Genomic DNA, 22,052 nt, shown 5'->3' with positions numbered 1-22,052 from the left:
ATTGTCAGTAGGTACCAGTTGCTGGAGAAGGATATCATGTTTGTTAGGGTGGAAGGTCAGAGAAAAAGAGGAAGACCCCAGTGAAATGGATTGTCAAAGTGGCAGCATCAATGGGCTCAAGCATGGCAACAATTGTGAGGTTGGCCCAGCACCAGCCAGTGTTTGGTTCTGCTATGCATAAGTGAGTTGGTACTGACTGGATGGCACCTAGTAACAACAACAACAGCAACAATACTAACCCTGTATTTTACTTTAGTTGTTACATGCACTCCATGTTGTTGTTGTTAGGTGTTGTCAAGTTAGTTTCAACTCATATTCACTCTATGTATAATAGAAGGAAATGTTACTTGATCCTGTGGTATACTCATATGGTAGTTATATTTGAACCCATATAGCTAAACAAGGTTTTCAGAAAGTTAGAAATATAGGTACAGATTTACTGTGACTAAGTCCTTATTTCTCTGTGTGTGTTTTTATTTTTTTGCTTAATTTTTGACAACAGATTGACAAAGTAAAAGTAGAAATCATTAGTCAATAGGAATTTCAGATATCCATTGAAAACAGGTAGCAAGAATTTACTATAAATAATGGAGTCATTGTTGATTTTAGTTTTACACATTACATACACAGTACATATAAATGGAACACAAACATTTTTAATATTCCTCCATAATAAAATGACAGAGAAAAGTTAATTTTTGTAATTTTATTTAAAAATTTTTTTGTGAACTATCATTCTAACTAGTTCTGAATTAGCTGATTTTGTTCTTGTTAATTGCCATAGAGTTGCTTCTGACTCATAGCAACCTTGTATAGGGTTTCCAAAGGGCAGCAGGGGGTTTGAACCTCTGACCTTACAGTTAGCAGTCCAGTGCTTATCTTACAGTGCCACACCGAGATTTCAGGTGTTTTTCTACCCAGCAACAAACTATCAATGGTAATTTCTTTAATTTTCAATATTATTCTAAAGTAACCATTTTCTTTTCTTTTCTATATGTCTTTTAATCAAAGAAGTAACCTTACTGACCCTATACATTCATTACACACAAGTTCATCATTATGTGTGTTTGTACCAGGAGAAATTATTAGTCTCAGAAATTCTATATAGGGCCACTATGACTCAGAACCCCCTGGATGACAGTGCGGCTGGTTTTGTTTTTAAGTGAACACAAAAATGTGTTTATACCACCAGGTGGCAGAGTACCCTTGCTTAGACTAATTATTGCAGTTTTTCACTTAGATTGCCAAAAACGTTTATTTATTCAATGCTAATTTATGAAAGTGAGTAGTCATCAAACCATTATTCATGTACCTTGTAAAATAATTTTGGAACCCCACCCCCACAAATTTGTAATTTCACATTAAAAAATTATTCAACAAAAGATTAAGTACCTGAAGAAATGTACTTCTAACATATTGAAAATATTATAATTTAAAAATAAATTTGTTATATCACCTTATTCAGTCATTTTACTTGAATACAAAATGCCATAAGATTTGATAACCATGGTCATCTATTCTTTTTAAAAATTCCAAAACAAGTTTGTCTTTTACAATTTCACATCACTCTTTTTTCTTCTGGCAATTTTATTTCTATTTTATTTCCTCTACAAAAATCCATTCTGATAAAAAATACTCTGTTCTTAAAAAGTTTTCATCACCACATTACACATCTCTGCAACCAGAGTATGGTGTTTATACTCTTCCCATGACATTAAGACTCTAAATGTTAAATTTTTATTAGTATACCATTGGTTTTGACCTAATATTTTTAACTTTTTATAAGTAACTATAGCATAAAGGAGTCCTGGTGTGCACTGTGGGTTAATGTGCTCGACTCTAAAGTTGGTTTGAACTACAAGCTTGGTGGTTCAAGCTCACCAGCTGCTGCTTGGAAACCCTATACAGGGTTGCTATGGATCAGAATCAACTCGATGACACTTAACAACAATAACATAATATAAAAAGGTAAAATTGGATTGGAGATACATATATTAATGAGAGGGGTTAGAAATTTTTATTATCCCTTTGTTTGGAGTCTAGTTTTATACTCCTAGACAATACACCACAGTTAGATTCTGGATGAGTACAAGGAAGGTCTTTCTTCTGTACAGTAAGTAGGAGTTGGTCCCATGTGAAAGAAGAGAAGGGAAAGGTGATTCAGTATAATAAAGGCATCTGGTAGTGTAGTGGTTATGAATTGGGCTGCTAACCTGAAGGTCAGCAGTTCAAAACTACCAGCTGTCTATGGGAAAAAGATGAGGCTTTCTGCCTCTGAAACCTTGTACTGGGTTACTATGAGTCAGAAATGACTCCACAGCACACCACCAGCACCCCCACCAATTTTAACAAAATATGGGCAGACAGATGTTAGGCAAGAATACATATGAGTTGAGGTTTTGGACATTGTTTTTTTTAGGGTAGTGGTTCTCAACCAGGGGAGATTTTGCCCACATGGTATATTTGGCAATAATTGAAGATGTTTTGGGTCATCACAATGATAGGAGGGAAGACATGGGTTGCTATTGGCATTGGGATGGTAGAGGTCAGTATTCCCAAACCAATGCAGTTGAGATCCTGAAATTTACCAAGTGCTCCATAAATGTTTGTGTAAAGAATGACAAGGAGGAAGGAATTGGTTGTAGACAGTACTGGAATAAGATCCATGGATTCCTGCAATTAAATTTGTCAACCTCATCAGCATACTTCCTTCTCTTTTGTGTTCATACAGTTTTCTTAAACAAAATTAGGAATCCCACCCCCACCCCAACCCCACAAAAATTCTGATTTTTCCCAACAAACCAATCAGGAATCCTTAAGCAGATTCTAATTCATAGTGACCTCCAAGTGTTGCAGAGCAGAATTGCACATTCTCTAAAGTGTTGGCAGCAGATGGCCAAGTCTTCTTTTAAGGGGCAGTAAGGGTAGTGTAGTGGTTACGAATCAGGCTGTGAACCTTAAGGTCAGCAGTTCAAAACTACCAGCCACTCCGCGGGAGAAAGATAAGGCTTTCTACTCCTGTAAAGATTTATACCCTCGGAAACCCTGTACAGGGTCGCTATGGGTCGGAACCGACTCGATGGCACTTAACAACAAGGTATGTGTGAATCAACAATCATTCCTTTTGTGTATCGCACTTAACCATTTGTGCCACCCAGGGATCCCGATTTGCCCAGTATACAGTTTCTCTTTTATGAATGTGAAAAATTCTGAAAAATAAAAAAAGATAGCATTACTGCTTAAAATGTTATCTGTAAAAAAAAAAGGAATGAAAGTTCCTCTCGTCTTATCTCATTTCACTTTGCCTAGATAGCTTCTTAATTCACTGAGGACAATTCTATCAGCTTTTTCTCTAGGTTTATGCAAGCTTATTTATACTTTTAAAATTTGGAGTATAAACAATTAAGGTAGCTTCTTAAGTTGCCTATTTGAGAGATTCTTTCCTAGAGTTAAAAGCACAGCACTTCATTGTACAGAGAAATATTCCACTCTGTAACTTTCATGACTTGTCTACCCATTCACCTGTTGATGGACATTTGGGCTGTTTCTAACTCAGGGCAAAGCTGCTATAACTATCTGTTTATAGGTCTTTGTGTATACATATGTTTTTTATTTCTTTTGCATAAACATGAGGAGTGGAATTGTTGGATTGTGTGGTAAACATTGTAAAAAAAACTGTCAAACTGTCTTTCAAAATCATGGTAACATCCCCACCAGCCATATATGAGAGCTCCAGTTGCTCCATAGTCTCTCCAACACTTGGTATTGCCAGTCTTCTTAATTTTAGCCATTTAATGGGTGTATCCTGGCAAGACAAGGAGTCCTGGTGTGTCTCTGCAGGAGCCTCAAGGTCACTGGACAGCAAGGTGGGTTTGAACTGCAAGGTTGGTGGTTCAAATTCACCAGTCATTCCTCGAAACCTTAGGAGTCCTGGTGTGGCACTGTGGACGAATGCGCCAGACTGCAAAGCCGTTTGAACTACAAGGTTGGTGTTTCAAGCTCACCAGTGTCTCCTTGGAAACCCTATATAGGGTCGCTATGGGTCGGAACAGACTTGATGGCACTTAACAACAACAACAATCCTGGCAAGACACTGTAGGATAAGCACTAGACTGCTAAATGAACGGTTAGAGGTTCAAACGCACCAGCTGTTCCTCAGAACCCTCATAGGGTTACTATGAGTCAGAATCGACTCAACCATACTTAACAACAACATTAGAATAATATAGTTGGAGCCCTAGCTGGTATAAATGATTCAAGTGTTTTCTGCTAACTGAAAGGTTAGGAAGATAAGTCTGGTGATCTACTTCCAAAAAAATCATTCATTAAAATCCCTATGGAGTACAGCTCTGCTCTGATAACACATGGATTCACTGTGAGTTGAAATAAACTCATGAGCAACTGAAATAGAATACTCCACCTGGTATAATTATTCGTTGTGGGTTCAATTCACATTTCCTTAGTGATTTGTTGTTGTTAGGTGCTATTGTGTCTGTTCTGACTTGTGGCAACATTATGCATAACAGAATGAAATACTGCCTGGTTCTGTTCCAACCTCACAATTGTTGTCATGCTTGAGTCTATTACTGCTGCCACTGTATCAATCCATCTTGTTGGGAATCTCTGTCTTCTCTGCTGATGCTCCACTTTACCAACCATGATGTCCTTCTCCAGGGACTGGTCCCTTCTGATAAAATGTCTGAAATATGACAGATGAAGTCTGGTCATCTTGGCTTCTAAGGAGCATTCTGGTTTTACCTCCTCCAACACAGATTTGTTTGTTCTTTTGGTAGTCCATGGTACTTTTAATATTCTTCTCCAACACCGTAACTCAAATGCATCAATTCTTTAAGGGCTTTCATATGCATATAAGACCATTGAAAATATCATGGCTTGGATCAAGTGTACCTTAGTCCTCAGACTGAAATCTTTGCTCTTGAACATGTTAAAAAGATCTTGTGCAGCAGATTTGTCATTTTATTTCTTGACTGCTGCTTCCATGAGTGTTGATGGTTGATCTGAGCAAAATGAAACCTTTGACAACTTCAATCTTTTCTCCATTTATTTTGATGTTATATATTGGTCCAGTGGTGAGGATTTTGTTTTCTTTATATTAGGGTGCAATCCATACCAAAGGCTGTGGTTTTTGATATTCATCGGTAAGTATTTTAAGTTCTCTTTGCTTTCAGCAAGCAAGGTTCTATCATCTGTGTATCTCAGGTTGTTATGAGTCTTCCTTCAATCCCGATGCCCCGTTCTTCACAAAGATTACACAACTAGTAAGTAGTTGAATTGAAATTCTAAACTAGGTCTGTCTAACCAAAGTCATCCTCTTTATTAATGTACTGGATTTATTAATCCAGCATGTCCTGGATCTCTTTGAGTGTAGATATATTGACTATAAAGTTTGACATGTTGCAGAAGGTATAGAGGTAGGGTTGAGAGGATGGAGGAAGGAAATTAGGTCTGGGATTTATATTGGCAGTGATTGTTCCTGCCTCTAGTTACTAATCCCCTAGTCAGGGTGACTTTTTGGAGGATCCAAGGTAGCCAAGCCAAAAAGGACATACATAAATACAAATTCAGAAGCATAACTGCCTCAGATAATCTAATAAATCAGTAGGCCTTTCAGTTTACCACATGCTCTGCCAGCATTTCACAAGATCCTCCATTAGTTAAAGAAAGAATATTGGCAAATGATTACCTCAAACTTTAATTATGCTAAGCCTTGGTTTATAATTTTACATGTAATCAATAATTTGCTGGTACCACTTAGATATGATTTCCTCATTAAAGCCAGGTAGTTATTTGGAATCTTATCCTAGTCATTATCACTATTCTCACCTCCCTTCTGAAATTTCTAATACAATGTTCTTTTGCCACTTGGCAGATGCCGAATTCCTTTTGTTTCCTCCCTCTCTGAATGTGACCATTAACAGGGTCACATTAGCAGACACACATTACTAGTCACACCTTTTTTTCTCTGTGATGGCCTGGATCTTTGTCATTTGTAGAGCAAAGATCAGGCACTTACAGGGATCACTGGCTTATAATTGGTTTAGTCAGGAATATGCTGTCTGCTATTGCGTGTGAGTAATTCTTTTGAATTCTGAATCTCTAACCTTTCCTTTGTTAAAATACATGAAGTTTTAAAAAATTCAAATGATTTTGATTAGAAGTCTTCGATGAGGATTTAAGGGATTGTAAGGAGTCCTGGAAGGAGCTCTGGTAGTTTAGTGATTACAAATGGGGCTGCTAACCTCAAGGTCGGTAGTTCGAAACTACCAGCTGTTCCGCGGTAGAAAGATGAGGCTTTCTGCTCCCGTAAAGACTTACAGCCTCGGAAACCCTGTGCAGGCTCACTATGAGTCGGAACCGACTCCACCGTACTTAATAACAACAACAAGGAGTCCTGGTGTGGCGCTGTGGGTTAATGCGCTAGACTGTAAAGCCGTTTGAACTGCAAGGTCGGTGGTGCAAGCTCACCAGCTGCTCCTCGAAAACCCTATACAGGGTCGCTATGGGTCGGAACTGACTCACCGGCATTTAACAACAACAACAAGAAGCTATTAAAACTCATACACTTACTAATAAAAGGACACATTTGTGCTTTCCCTCCTTGTTTAAAAGCCAAGCATCCAAGGCCAAAACAATAATTTAGTTTTGGAACGCACTGGGAATGGTGTTAAAATGCACTGGGGAAGGAAGAACTCAATTAGAGAGGAAGTGATAGTAATGTGTACTTAAAAATAGGCTGTTTTCAACAAAAGAAAAAATAGAACTCACACACACAAGCCAAAGCACACACACGCTCTAGTTCGTTTTTTTTTTTTTAATTCATGAGTTAAATAGAATTTAATTCAGCCTTTTCTCTAATCACAAACTATGACAATTTTCTGAGATTTTGTCCCATTGAAACTGCTAAAATGTTTCTTACGTTTAAAACATTGAAGCATCTTTATCCTGATGAATTTAGGATAATGTTTATATTTGTTCGAATCCTCCTACAGTTCGCTATTTGATTATTAAAAAGTAATTTTGGTATTTGACATCAAAGGTCCATCAATATTTCAGTTGGAAAGTTCAAATACAGAGACATTAAGACATTGGCTCACTGAACAGGTTAAAGGGTTTGGTTTTCCGGATCAATTTATCTATGAGTTGGAAGAATCATTCCAATTTTCTAAGTACCTCGATTGTTACTGTTAGGAGTCCTTGTGCAGTACTGTAGGATAGATAAGTACTGGACCGAAAGGTCAGTTTGAACTGCAAGGCTAACAGTTCAAATTCACCATCTACTCGTTGGAAACCATACAGAGGGTCTGTATGAATCTGAACCGACTCAAAGGCACTTAACAACAACAACAACTTGTTATTGGAGTCCTGGTGTGGCACTGTAGGATAATTACTCAACCACAAGGTCAGTTTGAGCCACAAGGTTAGTGGTTCAAAGTCACCAGCCACTCTTTGAAAACTCTATGTAGGGTTGCTATGAGTCAGAACAGGCTAGATGGCACTTAACAATAACAATCATTAGAATGGACTCCTGGTGTGGTGCTGTAGGTTCAAACCCACCAGTTGCTCCTTAGAAACTATGAGTCGGAACTGACGAGATGGCATTTAACAACAACAACAATTATTAGAATAAAAATCAGGAAATGTTTCATGTAGAGGGGAAATTTGAGCAAAATATAAGGAGAATTACGATACTTTTAAAAGGACACCAGCCATCTCTTTTCTTATTTCTGCCACCACCCTCAAGAAACAGAATAAACCTCCCCTGAAACAATTTCTCCTTAGAGATAGTATCCATACAATGTCTGTGCTTCTTATGTAAGAACTAATTCATACGAGTGACATGAGTGGCAGGAAAAGCCGGAAACAGATGAACAGATATTTAAAAAATGTGAGTCAGGTAAAATAGAAAATAGACGAAACATATACAATAATATACTGTTTCTTTGAAATATTTTAAAAGTGCTCCATAAATCTCCATTATTATAACATTTTATGAGTTAAGTGGAAAGTTGTTATTCTTGGCTTTTGATATCTAAGATCATAAAGAGGTAAAATAAGTTTATTAACTTTCTCCACATTATCCGAGTCTGCCACTGGAGCAATAAGAGAACCTGTGTCCTATGATTCAGCCCTGTATTCGTCCATCCTCTCTACTCCTCTGTCTGTGGTACTTTGCCAGAGGATGGAGATGACCATCCCACCCTAGAGAGGTTAGCTGGGCCAGCTGAGAAGGGTCACAACAAAGAATAGCTTAGGCATCATTTGACGTCAGTCATACAAAGAGAACAACTAATGGATAAGAAGAGTCAAGTGATATTGATTGGTGGTTCCCCAGGGTTGAATTCAGACATGTTCTACTGTCTCCTGAGTGCCAAGATTTGACAGGAAGGGCAAAGGACAACTTGAACAATGTGGGGTGGGCGGGTAAAATATCCATTCATTGTTGTTCACGTGGGAATGGAGTGCTCAGAATGAGGAAGATCTTGACAAGGCTTCCTGCTACTAACAGCCTCCTGTTTCTTGTCATAAACCTCTTTCTGTTCATCACTGGAGTTGTACAGAGTGGAGGCGAGCACACTGGTACCAAAGAGAAGAGATTTTGCATGAAGAGTACTTTTATTTTTAATAGAAAAAAGAAGAAGAAGAAAGAATGTAAAAAGAAAATTCAAAAAGATAGAAAAGGGCTTATGAATTAGAAAAAAAAAAAGGCTTAAAAAATAGGTCAAAGGGAAAGGAATAAGCAGTTTTCCTGGTCACCAGGAAACACTAACTTATGGGAGTGGAAGCAATGAAAAGGAAGAAAGATAAATCAACAAGCTAAGTTGTAAGGAGAGTATTGGACAGGACCCATATATACATTGGTAGTTGTTGTTGTTGTTGTGAAGTGCTGTTGAGTCGGTTCTGACCCATAGCGACCCTGTATAGGGTTTCTGGTGAGATTGAACTGCCGACCTTACAGTTCAAATGGCTTTGCAGTCTGGCGCATTAATCCACAGCGCCATAGTGGGTTAGTTAAATTATGGTTCATTCATACATGAAATAACATTGTTGTTGTTGTTCTTAGGTACTGTCCAGTTAGTTCCAACTCATAGCAACCCTACGTACAACTGAATGAAACACTGCCTGGTGCAGCACCATCCTCACAATTGTATCATGTTTGAGACTATTGTTGCAGCCACTGTGTCAATCCATCTTGTTGGGAGTCCTCCTCGTTTTTGTTGACAGTCCCCTTTAACAAGGATGATGTCCTTCTCCAGGGACTGGTCCCTCCTGACATATCCAAAGTGTGAGAGACAAAGTCTCGCCATCCTCAAATCTAAGGAACATTCTGACTGTTCTTCCAATACAGATTTGTTTGTTCTTCTGGTAGTTCATGGTCCTTTTAACATTCTTCCCCAACACCATAACTGAAATGTATCAATTCTTCTACAGTTTTCCTTATTCATTGTCCAACTTTCATATGCATATGAGGCTATTGAAAATACCATGGCTTGGGTCACACACTTTAGTTCTCAAACTGACATCTTTGCTCTTGAACACTTTAAAGAGGTCTTGTGCAGCAGACTTACCTAATACAATACATTGTTTGATTTTTTGACTGCTGCTTCTATGTGTGTTGATGGTGGATCCAAGCAAAATGAAGTTTTGGACAACTTCAATTTTTTCTCCATTTATCATGATGTCATTTATTTGTTCAGTTGTGAGGATTTTTGTTGGCATATCAACTTTTTTATAAATGTTTTATTGTGAATTATGTGATAGTTTACATGGGAGAACATTAGCTTTACATTAATCCTATCTGAATATCATTTCATTGCCATGGTTATAATCCCCTCCATGCATCATCAACCAACCAAAGGGTATAACCTGCAAGCCTATCCCCCAGTCGTCAGCACACAGCCCCTCTCCCTCTCTGGGTCTAGAGTACCCAGCTGCTCCGTCTCTCCACGTCATAGTCTCTGCCTCCGTCTCTGGCATCACTGCTTCTCTGGGTAGGGTCCCGCTCTCCGATCTTCTCCCTTGATGGTCCCAGGGACTTCCACTCCTAGACTGCAAAGTTAATCACTCCCCTCCTTTTGCTACAGAATGTCTACCTTTACATTTCCTCACAGTCAGTCCTGATAACAATTATTCGCTATTGTATCACAAGAGACTTATGTCGACTTTGAGAAAGAAACTTTTCCACTACCATCATGTTGATTGTGACTCATAGTGAACCTATAGAATAGAGTAGAATTGCTCCTTATATTTTCCAAGACTAAATCTTAACAAAGGCAGACAGTCTTGTTGCTCTACTTCAATCAGCTGGTGGGCTTGACCTGTAGACCTCAGCTCACATTTCAGACTTGGTCTTCTCAGAGTATGTCTCCAAATCTTTCCAACAGAGCATCCCCACTTACTTTCAATGTTGAAGGTTCAAGCAGTGGTGTAGACTGCCCAGGCCCATTTGCAAGTGGTGCTGCCATTCAGATCAGAAAGATAGACTACAGGTTATCCCAGAAGGAGCTACAGCAACTTATACGGGAAGCTTTTCCCAGTCATGGCAAGGGGAAGAGTGTGAAGCTCAGCCCCCCTTAAAGATTATCAGCTCAAGGCTGTTGTCCAGATGGACATCTTACAAGAAGCTATCAGCATGGTGAATAGCCTCCATAAATACAGAATTGGCAGCAAGAAGAGTCTGGTCTCACTTGCCACAGGAGCTACTAATAAATCAAAATTATTCTCTTTACTGAGTGCTGAATCACTCTCTTTACTGAGTATCTATTCTTCAGGATGCTCTTGCCTGTTGTTAAAATTTATAGATAGATATGAAAAAAATGAAAGACTGGTGTGGTGTGTCTCTTGCACAGTATTCAAGCCCAACAGAGCACCTTGGGATGTTTCTAGCCCCATGACAGCTTCTCAGCAAATTGCAGCCCAATTATATTTGAAGAGTTAGAATATCATGAGCCTGTCTGTCCATAGCATTGTTCGAATAAGGAGTTCAGGGAATATGAATTTGGTCCAGAGTCTTAAAGATTCCTTTTTGTGATTCTTTCTTTGAAGACATTTGTGCCCCAAGTTCATAGTCTTCTCCAGACACATGAGGGCACTGTGCCTTTATTGAGCTTCCCAGATGGTTTTGCTGCTGAGTTGGTGCGGGAAAACAGAGGAGTTGTTCCTTTAGAACACTTGCTGTTGAGTCTGCCTGACTGATGGTGATCCTATAGGGTTTCCAAGGAGCAGCTGGTGAGCTTGAACCAATCTAGCTGGTGAGCCTCGCAATCTAGCTCATTAACCCACAGTCCCACACTAGGACTCAAAGATAACATACCCAGGATTAAATCGACACACCTAGGATGAAATCAAAGGACAAAGCAGTTCTGAAAAGATGCTCTTGATATGTTTCCTTACCAACCCCATTTCCAGGTATCCTTTAAAAAAATTATTCCCAGTTACCATACTACTTTGGACTCCTGCTGTGGTGCTGTAGGATCAGCACTGACCTGTGAACCACTAGGCCAACAGTTCAAACCCACCACCTGCTCCTTGGAAAACCTATAGGGTCACCATGAGTCAGACCGATTCAACAGCACTTAACAACAACATCATCACTTTGGCCACCAGTGAAAAACCACATACTGTGGTTTTCCAAACTACTTGAACTTTTTGAAGTCATACCTGATATTTTATAAGTACTGGAATGTGGGGAAGAAAAAATCCTTACTTTGACAGAGGTCGAAAAGTTCAAAGCTCTGGCTGCCCAGTTTGTTAAACTCCTTCAGTCCCCTTATGATGACAGATATACTCACAGAATACACTAAGACTTTTTGGCTATGCTTTTTGCTTCCAAGACTATGATGTCAGTTCCATTTCATCTTTAACACAGAAGCTCTGCCATGTTGTAAAGGTAGTTGATATGGAATCTGGCAAACAGATTCAGCAATCAACCAAAAGTGTCTATGATCTCTTACTGCCCAGTGGCTAGTATTGCTGATGTCTTGGAAAAGAATAACCTTTATTTTTGATGATTTGAGATCAAGTTACATTGCAAACTCACCCACAGTATGCCTCTTAACTCCTGTGCATATGGATTTATGACCTTGACCGACCATCTGAAGAGCCTGCCTTACTTAGTTGAGATTTTCACTACTGAGAAGACAGAGGAATGTGCGAAGCTTAGAAATCTATATTTGTTTGCATACAATGTGTGGTGTGCTTCATACCTAACACTACCAGCAGATTTTCCTCCATGAATTTCCCATGCAAGGATCCCGTGGAAAACCCAGCCAAAAAGCAACCAGAAAACAGTAAAATTTACCACCAACTTTTCCTGTGAACCTATAATCAAGTTTTCACTCTCATTTTGAACATAGAATTAGAATAGGAAAAACACTGACTGATTCTGCTCACAAAAATGGAGTTATGGTATGGTGCTGTAAGATAAACATTGGACTGCTAACCACAAGGTCCATGGTTCAAACCCACCAGTCACTCCTTGCAAATACTATACAGGGTCACTATGAATTAGGACCAACTTGATGGCACTTAACAACAATAATAACATATTAAGTATGGAGTACTGGTATGGCCCTATAGGATAAAGCACTGGACTGCAAGGTTGATGGTTCAAACCCACCAGCTGCTCCTTGGAAACCCTATTCAGGGTTGCTATGAGTTAAATCAATTCAATGGCACTTAACAACATATCATGTATGTTGGAGAAGAACTGTAATCCAAGTGCTATAGCTTCAGTAACGCGGAAGAGCTCTTGGGAGCAACCCCTCTGTTGGTCTGGATCAAAGGACATGGTCACAAGAGATTTGTAGTGTTAAAAAATGACATGAAAAGTCATACACTTTGAGTTCCCTTGGGTTTTTCCATGCCAGCCAGGAACGCCGCCTCTCAGAGAACGACTGTATTTTGGAGGTGCCTGAAGCTTTCACAGCCTTGGAACTCAATTTTGCACTGGGTAGCCGAGGCCCCAGTCAGATGGAGCAGGACCTTCTGCGCCTGACCAGCAGCTTTCCTGTCCACCTTGTGTTTGAACTCGTCCCTTCCTGCCTGTTTTCCATCCCCTCAATTGAGACCTGAACCCGTCATTCTCCAATATACCAATCTTATTCCATTTGAGGACCACCCTCAATATCCTTCTGAAATTATGATTTTAAACCAAGAATGGAATATGGAGGTTTTAGTCCTATAAACAAAGAAAAGCTGACCTCTGACTCCAGGTAGCTGCCCCTGTGCCCCTCCAGGCCCTTCTCAGAAGCCCCCAAATTGCTGCCAAGCGAGGACCCCATGATAATCCAGCCAAAAAGCAACCAAAAAACAGAGTAAAATTGGTTACCAACTTTTCATTTGCACCTATTACCAAGCTTTGACTCTCATTTTGAATACAGAACTAGAATGGGAAAATCACTGTCTGATTCTGCACACAAAACTGGGTTCCAGAAAGGTCCTTTTCTGTCTTAATGCAATCCCCTGGAAGCCATACTTCATCTTTAGATGTATTCCTTACTGCTTTTGTTTCTTTGACACTGAACACAGCCTTGAGCTGAAATATTTTTTGGTTTTGTTTTTTATCCCCAGTGATTTGAAAACACTTCTGGTATTTGTTACAGAATCTTTAATACATTGTACCAAACTTTTCTGAATTATTATGAAATGCAATGATGTTCCATAAAAAGAAAGTAGCAAGAACTCAGCTAGAACTAGTTGGTTTTACTTCCACGAAACCACAATTGCGGTCTAATCCAATATGCTGCACAATATAGTGTCTGTGTCTTTGCTTCCTGGTACTTTCAGACAGTATTAATCAAATGCACAGTGTGTCTTTGGAGGTGAGGAGCTGAGGCTGTATTTTCAGGCCAGAAGATAAAGGATCCTGGCTTCCTGACTTGTAAGGGCCTTCTTTTTCCATTTTAAACTAGGAGTTCTGGTGTGGCGCTGTAGGATGAGCACTTGACTGCAAGGCCAGTTTCAATTGCAAAGTTAGTGGTTCAAACTCACCAGCCACTCTTCGGAAACCCTCTACAGGGCCCCTATGAGTCTGAACAGGGTCCCTATGAGTCTGAACTGACTCAATGGGCACCTAACAACACAATGTCTGTAATCGACAAATGTGACTTCATGATAGTTTTTAAAAATGTTGCCACTTTGGGCTTCCATTTAGGCGGTTTCTAAAAAGTTGAGATTGTTTCCCTTTAACTTTCTAGAAAGTTAAGTTTCCCTTTTATGTTGCATTTGAAGTTGCCATGGATTCAGTTAAGGAAAAGGAAATAGTCTTGGTGTTATGATGTCATGAATTTGAAGTCAGCATCTGAATAACAACCCACATAATTTTGTGTGGAGAGGTAGCATTGGGAAAATATGATTTTCCATCAAGTGCCTAAAGTATATGCATTAAGTGTCTCAATTATAAATCAGAACTGAGCAAGGAGGTGATTTCACAGAGTGCTACCAACACTATTTCCACTAGAAAGAGACAAAAATTCTATTGCTACATACATAAGCCAAGGTTGATTGACTCAACCTAATTTTTGTCATTTAAAGCTGGTTTTGGTAGCTGGGAAGTTTTATGTGTGAGTATATGTGAGGAGCTCTGGTAGCGCAGTGGTTACAAATTGGGCTGCTAATCTCAAGGTCAGCAGTTCGAAACTACCAGCAGTTCCGTGGGAGAAAGATGAGGCTTTCTGCTCCTGTAAAGATTTACAGCCTTGCAAACCCTGTACAGGGTTGCTATGGGTCTGAATCGATTCAACAGCACTTAACAACAACATACATGTGTGTGGTTAGCTCAGTGTCTTTTAACAGTGTGTTTGTACTCTATCACTTCTCCCTGTTGGAAGGATGTTTGGGTTTTGGGCAGTGTCTCATGGTTCCGCTAGCCCTGAAGAAGCATTACATTGTGGGATTAACTTGCTCCCAAATCTGCTGAGGTATGTCCTATAGTGTCCTCATAGGCCACCTGGAGAAACCCAACATTTACAATGGGTTGCATTTATTGGGTGAAAGGCAGATTCACTCATGGAGCAGAAAGAACCTGTGTGTACAGCCTCCTACTATTTGGTGGTGGTGGTCATGTGCCATGGAGTTGGTTCCGACCCATAGTGACCCTGTACAGGGTTTCTGAGGCTGTAAATCTTTACGGGAACAGAAAGCCTAATTTTTCTCCCACGGAGCAGCTGATAGTTATGAACTGCTGACCTCGAGGTTAGCAGCCCAACTCGTAACCATTTAGAGAGTATTTTTCTGTGAAATATTTATAATTTTTAATTGTTGGGAAGCTAGAAAATGGGCTCTGATTTCATAGTCAGCATTTTTATAAAATGTCACAAAATATGGGGGCTATCACGAGAGTTTTACAAGTTAGGTTTTTGTTGCACAAATCTGTGAAGTCAGTGATGCCCAGCACTCACCATTTGGCCCAAATCAAGGTGGGACTTGTAAGGCTCTCTGGGAATCCTTCCAGAGGCATTTCCTCTACAAACTTAGTGTTGCAGGACATCAGATGCAAATGTGAGAATTTTCTTTTTCTTTTTTTCTCTAAAGACACAACCATGTAATAAAGCTGGTGATGTTAGAGCATTGGTTGCCTTATTCCCAGAGATTTCATAAGGCACAAGTTTGCATGTGAGTCCTGGTGTGGTGCTGTAGGCTAATACGTCAGACTGCAAAGCCATTTGAACTGCAAGGTTGGTGGTTCAAGCTTACCAGCTGCTCTTTGGAAACCCTATGCAGGGTTGCTATGGGTTGGAGGCACTTAACAACAAAGCTGAGGTGGGGAACCTTTTTTCTGCCAAGATTTATAACAAAAAAATTAGTCTACTATATTTGCTCAAACATTTAATTAACTCAGCCCTTCAAGCTCACCAGCTGCTCCTCAGAAACCCTATACACAGCGTCGCTACAGGTTGGAACTGACTCGATGGCACTTCACAACAATAACAAAGTGATGGCTGTAGTCCTGGTGTGGCACTGTGAGTTAAGGTGCTGGACTGCAAAGTCGGTTTGAACCACAAGGTCGGCGGTTCAAGCTCACCAATTGCTCCTTGGAAACCCTATACAGGGTCGTTATGGGAGGGAACCAACTTGATGGCACTTAACAACAACAACAATATGATGCCTGGAACTGTGATTGCCTTGACAGGGCCAGACCAAATGATTTTGGGAGTGTCAGACATTCCCCATTCTCTTAAGAGAGGGTGGTTTCCACACTAAAAGGTCTGTCTAATTGCATGCCACTAGGCAAATCTGCTGCACAGGAACTTTTTAAAGTGTTCAAGAACAAAGATGTCAGCTTAAGGACTAAGGTGTGCCTGACCCAAGCCATGGTATTTTCAATAGCCTCATATGGATGCGAAAGCTGGACAGTGAATAAGGAAGAAAGAATTGATGCCTTTGAATTGTGGTGTTGGAGGAGAATACTGAAAGTGCCATGGGCTACCAAAAGAACTAATAGATCTGTTTTGGAAGAAGTGTAGCCAGAGTGCTCCTTGGAGGCCAAGATGGCTAAACTTCATCTCTCATACTTTGGATATGTTGTCAGGAGGGAACAGTTGCTGGAGAAGGATGTCATGCTAGGTACGATGGAGGGTCCGAGAAAAAGAGGAAGACCCCCAACAAGATGGATCGGCCAGGTAGCATCATTGATGGCATCAAGTGTGGCGGCAGTAGTGAGGGTGGCCCAGGATCGGACATTATTTTGCTCTGCTGTGCATGGGGTCGCTATGAGTCGGTTCCGACTCGATGGCACCTGACAGTTGTTGTTAGATGCCATCAAGTCGGTACCATCTCATAGTGACCTTATGCACAGCAGACCGAAACACTGCCCGATCCTGGGCCAACTGTTAAATGGCAAAATCTTTGGGCTGCAGACAAGGCTCTGGGAATTGATGGAATACAAATCAAAATCTTTCAACAAAGTGATCGCAACAGTGGAGGTACACTCTCATTTATGTTAAGAAAATTTGACAGATAGCTGCTTGGTTAACTGATTAGATTTGTGCCCATTCCAAAGAGAGGCAACCCAACAAATGTGGAAATCATCAGACAACGTCATTAATATCACATGCAAGTAAAATTTTGCTAAAGATAATTTAAAAATGGCTAAAATAGTACATTGACAAGAACTGCTAGAGTTGAAGCCAGATTTAGATGAGGACATGGGATGAGGGATTTTACTGCTGACATCAGATGGATGTTGGCTGAAAGCAGAGAAAACCAGAAAGATGTTTACATTTTTTACATATGCAAAGGCTTTCTCCTGTATGGATCATGACAAGCTATGGACAACATTGTGGAGAATGAGTATTCCGGAATATCTAATTGTGCTCATGAGGAGCCTGTACATAGACCAAGAGGCAAGGGAACAGAACAAGGGAACACTGATTTTAAATCAGGAAAAGTGTGCATCAGGGTTGTATTTGTTCACCATATTTAATCATTCTGTGTGCTGAGGTAATAATCTGAAAAACAGGATTATATGAAGAAGAACATGGCATCAGGATTGGAGGGAGACTCATTAACAACTTGTGATTTGCAGATGATACAACCTTGTTTGCTGAAAATGAAGAGGACTTAAAATACTGATGAAAATCAAAGACCCTTTGGTATGGGTTGGACCTCAATGTAAAGAAAACAAAAATCTTCACCACTGGATCAATATATAACACCACAATAAATGGAGAAAAGATTGAAGTTGTCAAAGACTTCATTTTGCTTGGATCCAGCATTAACACTCATGCAAACAGCAGTTAAGAAATCAATTTATGTATTGCATTAGGCAAATCTGCTGCGCAAAACCTCTTTAAAGTATTCAAGAACAAAGATGTCAGTTTGAGGACTAAAGTGTACGTGACCCACGCCAGGGTATTTTCAATAGCCTCATATGCATGTGAAAGTTGGTCAGTGAATAAGGAAAACCATAGAAAAATTTATGCATATGAGTCATGGTGTTGGAGAACATTAAAGAGACCTTGGACTGTCCCTTTAAGAAGAACAAACAAATCAGTGTTGGATGAAGTACAAGAAGAATGCTCCTTAGTTGCCAGGATGGCCAGACTTCATCTCTCATACTTTGGACATATTATCAAGTGGAAGCAGTCCATAGAGAAGGACATCATGCTTGGTCAAGTGGAGGGTGAGCAAAAAAGAGGAAGACCTTAATGAGATAGCTTGGCACAGTGCCAGCAGCAATGGGTCCCAGTGAATGAGAAATTCTGAGGATGGCACTGGACCGGGAAGTGTTTCATTCTGTTGTAACTACCATCGTTATGAGTTGGAATCTACTAGATGACACCAAACAACAGCAACAGTGAAGGCAAGCTTCCTAAGTAAGTTATCTGTAGTGTACACGTATTTTTCACCATAGATTAGTAAGTAAGCACAAGTAAGCCTGTGCTTACTTTCCTTATTGAGTTCATCACTCCTCCCTTTCAAAAATCTTCCCACTGTTGCAGATCTCTCAATCCATGAAGAACAAAGTTTGTTACATTCCCAACCACCTCTGAATGTTGTGATATAGTTTTAACACATTCTGATTTTCCATCGAGAACACCTTGTCTGTAATCTTTTTAAGAGGAAGTTGCTCATTCGCCTCACTCCTCAAAGTCCTTTCCAGATGATTTCACTTCCACTCCCTTTAGGAACTCCTCTCTCTTACTGATGATATTAAGATGGTATAGGGAATATAATGCTTCATTTATAGTTATAAGGATTAAATAGGACAATGCATGTAAAATGCTTTAGGACTGCATTAAGAATATATCAAGTTCTGCTTTCAGCCAGTGATGATCTCTCCGTGTGAACATGCCTTTCAGAAAGATCTCCCTCATCCCTCTCCAAAGAGGAGAAGAGAAGAGGAAGCATAAGAAGAAATGCCTGATGCACAGCCTTCACTTCTACTTCATGGATATGAAATTCCCAGGATGCTATCAAATCACCACAGTCATGCACAAACCGTAGTTTTGTGTGTCAGCTGCTCTACTGTTCTCTGCTAGCTACAGGAGGAAATGCCAAGTCTTAGACAAGGCTGCTCCTTCAGACGGAAGCAGTTCTGAAAGCTACCTGAATCAATAAACACATTTTGGATACAAAAAAATGTGTTCTTCGTAAATTAAATTCTTAGTAAAGGTACGTTTTTACTATTATGTTTACCCTCAAACTGTGTTTTCATTCAAAATGTTTATACCGATGAGATCATTCAGTCAGCCTATCTAGTAACTAGTGTCTTCTCACTGTTCTACTGCATTGACTCATCTTCTTTTCCTCTGTTCTATCATTGTGTGCCTATTCTCACTTCCCTCTCTAAACTGGAATGTAGCTTAGATTCCCATCTTCCATTTGTTAGTTTCTGGTCAATATTCTAAACTACCCAAACCTAGATGAACCCAACTGTCCATTTTGTTTTCATCTGCACTCAGGATGCTGAGTGCTTTAGGGAAAATTCTTACCAGACTAGCTTTATATCACGAAATTCATTACCCCCAATTCCACCTGATATTTACTCCCACTATGCCTATTAAAAAATCTGTTTGTTTTCTTTTAAAAAGTACAGATTTAAATCCAAGGCAAAACTGAGAATTAATTTCATTTTTTCTCAGGTAAAATGACAAATATTTGTCCACTAGTTTTGATAACTTCATGGTTAATTAATAATAAAGAAAAGATAATTAAAAAAAATTAGCTAAAAACTATTAAGGTATATTCTTACATAATTGATTTAATCCTCTTTTAATTTTATGCAAGTGAAAAAAGGACATCCACTCCAAAGTCCCCAAGATTCTATTCAAATTCAAGTACTTCTGAAATACAAATACTCCTGATAACTTAATTCTTTTCAGTCTAGGAAAAAAGCCATTTTTGTTTGTTGCGCTGTTGTTGATGCAATATGCTTTGTTTTATAATTATCAAGGAAGTAAAGAAAATAAAAAAACAACAAGTTTGGTCTTATTCTTTCAATGCATTACCAAGAGAAAATATATTCTTCTCTTTTCCAAAAGTCAGCTGGGACTTATCAGCTTTGCAAAATGATGAATGAATGCCTTGTTCATTATTATTGCTTAAGTCATTCTTATTTATGCCAGTAATTCAAGGATTATGTTTTGATTGTTCTTGAGAGATGAAAACACTTTCCTGCTGATGAATAAACACTGCCACTTAAAAAATATTTGTATGCAAAATGTCTTTAAAGCCATTATGAAATGCTTTGCAAGAGCATTAGGAAGCTGTTTCTCAAAAGGCACTTTTTCTCTACCTTTTCTTTCATGCTAAGCAGTCCAATTGAAAGGCCTTTCAGAGTTAACTTGTTTAAGCAAAACCAGTGTTTTAGTGCAATGAATAACTTTTTATAGATGACAATCACACACAATTCAACATGCCGGTATTTCTATTTCTGTGCACCACCAGTGCAGGGATCTGTGGTAGAATCTCTTTCTTGAGAAAGCTAAAGCGATCAAAATCCTGATTAACCTCTGATATTCACGTGGTGCTCTTGAACTTGAGGACTGCAGCAGTAACAAAGCGTTAATGGCAGCCATATGCTTAGGGCATTGTGGGTATGGGTGACCCAAATGTGAACTTGGGGTGTGACTGATGCTAACAGCTATTTGTTTCAGGTTTGGTGCAGAGATTACTGATGAAGAGTTTGAGTTGCGATTTGACAGACACTCCCTTGATGAAGATGGAAATGTCAGATACTCCTAATTCATGAACATGTTTGATTCTTGGTATTTCTTTTTCCCACTTTCTCATTCCTAAGTAGTTTTACTGTTTAAAATAGAGAATGGGTCCCTAAATGTATTATGATAGTTTAAAACTTGTCTCCCATTGCTTTGTATCTCATTTATTAATACTTTATGTTATAAGTGACAAAGCCTTTCAAAATAGCAATGTTAACCAAAATATAGAACCTTTTAATGTTGATCCTTGACAACATATTTTAACGTACTTAGCAGCTGAGAAGTAGACAAAAGGGGTAGTGTGAATGAGATGGCTAAAGGAGAGGCATATGAACTGTATTTGCTGGGTTGAGAAAAAAGTGACCAAGTCAGGTTCTAGAGATGAAAGTTGCCAAATAGCACTATACATCCTCCCAACATACATCCCCTTGCCCTTCACTTGCTTCCCAAGAACACATTTGCAGGACTTATTTCCACTGCCTTCCAAAGTGGTCCAGCTTGGATAGTAGAGTGCATGGCTATTGTCAATAGTTACGCTAAGGCAAAGCAAGAAAATACTCCCAATTTTCATTTCTCATATCATGGGACCCAATTTTCCCTCTTTTCTAAAACATGGATTTTACAAAGTAGTTCAAGGTTTAAGTATTTAAAATTCTGGTTCGTATTGACTATTTTCCCGTAAGTACTTTAAGGCAGCATATGAAGCTTTTGGTTGAGGACACTAAAAGATGGGGCTCCTTCTTCTTATAGATACTTCTTTTCTCCATAGCTATTTCAGAAAATTGCCATCTTCACTAGAAATATATCCTGGGATAGCCTCCAAATCCGATGACATCACATCCTGTAAGCTCTTGATAGTAGAGTAGGACCTGGTTTGATTTGAACAAGATGACAAGACACATCCCTCCAAATCTACCATAAAGCCTTAAAGTCTCACATTATGGGACCCAAGTCATTGAGTCAGAAAATACTACTCCCCAGAAGAACCTGTTGAGATGCTAATATTCCTGAGAGAGATAATGCATTACCATATCAGTCATAAAAGTTTAGTTTAACATGTTCCAAAGTGTGACACAGAGGAACACTTTGACTTTCATAGACTAGCCAAAGAATCATCCTTTAATGGTTTTCATGGTTAAGTAAATTTGGTAAACACTCACTAAATACAATTCAATGAATTCCTTTCCTAACAAGACCTTTAATCCTGCTAGTATGTGTTGCGAGTGGTGTAGTGGGTTATAGGTTGGGCTGCTAACTAACCTCAAGGTCAGCAGTTCGAATCCATTAAGTGCTCCATGAAAGAAAGATAAGGCTTTCTACTCCCATAAAGATTTATAGCTATGAATAAATAAGGAGGATTCGGATGCAGAC

The 22,052-nt window shown here is 39.3% G+C and overlaps 1 pseudogene; it reads left to right on the top strand.

The window, feature by feature from the left end:
• Nucleotides 1-13,382, top strand: part of LOC102839254 — a 56,600-nt pseudogene extending 43,218 nt beyond the window's left edge.
• Nucleotides 13,383-22,052: the final 8,670 nt, after the last annotated feature.

The sequence above is a fragment of the Chrysochloris asiatica genome, unplaced genomic scaffold (genome assembly GCF_000296735.1).
Source record: "Chrysochloris asiatica unplaced genomic scaffold, ChrAsi1.0 scaffold00011, whole genome shotgun sequence".
NCBI lineage: Eukaryota > Metazoa > Chordata > Mammalia > Afrosoricida > Chrysochloridae > Chrysochloris > Chrysochloris asiatica.
The sequence above is the reverse complement of the archived record's forward strand: the minus strand, read 5'-3'. Positions and strand labels throughout refer to the sequence as shown.